We start from the raw sequence: 2,056 nt of genomic DNA, 5'->3' as shown, positions 1-2,056 counted from the left end.
ATAAGCTTCGCGGACACGCGTTCCTCGCGGTGGAAGACGCCGAGCTAGTAAGCTTAAACGATTTTGCAAATAAATTAAAAAACATGTTCGGGCCTGGAAAAACGGTCAACGAATACAAGGGCGAATTAGCAACGGTCTTCCAGCGGCCAGGGGAAGATATATTGGACTATATAGACCGCGTTAAAAACCTTAGGTTAGCAATAATGGACGGTGAAAGATACGAGTACAGAACCATATTTCAAGATAGAATAGATCGAGACACGAGGGAGGCTTTCGTTAAAGGGCTCCCAAACGAGGTGTATTTAAGAGTAAAGATAGCAGGATATGAATCCTTGGACGATGCGTATTGCCAAGCAGTGAAAGCAACACGAGAATTAAAACGAACAAGTGATAGAATGCAATACCAACGTTCGACACCTCCGATTAATTATAACCGAAACAACGCTCGTCCCCTATACAATAGTAATTACATCGGAAACAACCACCAGCATCGGAGATTTGTACCGCCGTCGCGGAATCGTCTAAACGACCCGAATATAGAGGAAGATGTCTGGAAAAGAGCAAGAGCAATAACCTGGGAAGAAAAGTGCGTAAGTAAATACCCTGATAGAAATTCAAATCAAAAGCGGGATGCTGATCATTTGAAACAACCAATGGTACTTACTGACACACCGGGGAGAGCATTTGATAAAATCAGTATGGATATTGTCGGCCCATTACCAAAGACACAAAAGGAAAACGAATATATACTGACGATTCAAGATTTATTAACGAAGTACTCTCTCGGGATTCCGATTAAGGGAACCTCTTCGGCCGAAATAGCAGACGTTTTTATTAAGCAATTCATTTGTCGATTCGGGTCACCAAGAGCAATCTTGACAGATCAAGGGACGAATTTTACATCTTCACTAATGAAAAAGGTAGCTAAGAAATTTCGAATAAAAAGATACACCACTACGGCATATCACCCACAAAGCAATGGCTCTATAGAAAGGTCACACCATGTATTGAAAGAATACCTCAAGTTATATATTGAAAACTCAAAAAATTGGGACGAATGGGTGGAACTAGCCATGTTTTCTTATAATACCTCCGTACACGAAGGAACAAAATTCTCCCCACACGAGCTGGTCTTTGGACACTTAGCCAGAGAACCAACGGGTGAAATAACGATTGAAGAAAACATGGAACTAACATACGCAGAATACCTTAGAGATCTGTTCGATAAAGTCAACACTGTACAACAAATGGCAAGAGAAAATTTGATAAAATCCAAATTAAAATCAAAAGAATACTACGATAAACGAATCAACCCGCAAAATTTCAAAATAGGAGATCTAGTATACTTACTAAAAGAACCTAACAAAGAGAAGCTCTCCGATCAATATTCCGGTCCACATAAAGTATTAGAAATTTTGCAAAATCAAAACGTTAAGATTGAAGTAAAAGGAGTCCCGCGAACAGTGCATTTGAACAAATTAAAACTAGCGCATAACCGAAATAGATTATAGCCAGAACAATGCTACGAGGCGATGAAGAACGATGGTATGTGAATCTAAAAGAAAAAAAAAAGAGAGAAAGTTTTATGTGTATTCTAACTATTACTCAAGCTATTAAAGGCAAGAAAGGTGACAGTTACCTTGCAAACACTTAATCATCGTAGAAGGAAGTGTATGTGCAAATACAGGTTATGCGGGCATATTCGTAGAACATGATCTATGACGACCGGCTAAAACAAACAGATAGATTAACCTTAATTGTCTTAATAAAAAAATATAATATTATAATAATATTGTAATAGAACCAAGGAAGTACGATACTGCTTGTCGAATAGTACAGATAGTGGAAACCTAAAAGAAAAAAAAAAGGAAATTGCTATGTGTACACCTTAACCATTATATAAACATAAAACGTGTTAATCCAATAAAATAATTAAAACAGTTAAAGTGGAAAATACCTTGTGAATAATTAATCACCATAGAAGCAAGTGTACCCATTCCGTAGAACATAACTGTCAGTTGAAATGGATAGATAAACTAACTTCAATTGCCTTGAG

The 2,056-nt window shown here is 37.5% G+C and overlaps 2 protein-coding genes across 9 annotated transcripts in view; one reads left to right on the top strand and one right to left on the bottom strand.

Annotated features, from left to right (window-relative positions):
• The window catches only part of LOC122577441, a 266,783-nt gene that overhangs the window by 76,716 nt on the left and 188,011 nt on the right, over positions 1–2,056 (top strand). The gene's annotated exons all lie outside the window — the stretch shown is intronic.
• LOC122577433 overlaps positions 1–2,056 on the bottom strand; it is a gene marked incomplete at its 5' end in the record, with an annotated part of 702,209 nt that overhangs the window by 602,649 nt on the left and 97,504 nt on the right.

Source organism: Bombus pyrosoma, unplaced genomic scaffold, assembly GCF_014825855.1.
Source record: "Bombus pyrosoma isolate SC7728 unplaced genomic scaffold, ASM1482585v1 HiC_scaffold_4710, whole genome shotgun sequence".
Lineage (NCBI taxonomy): Eukaryota > Metazoa > Arthropoda > Insecta > Hymenoptera > Apidae > Bombus > Bombus pyrosoma.
Note: the sequence above shows the minus strand (reverse complement) of the source record. Positions and strands in the feature narration are given on the sequence as shown.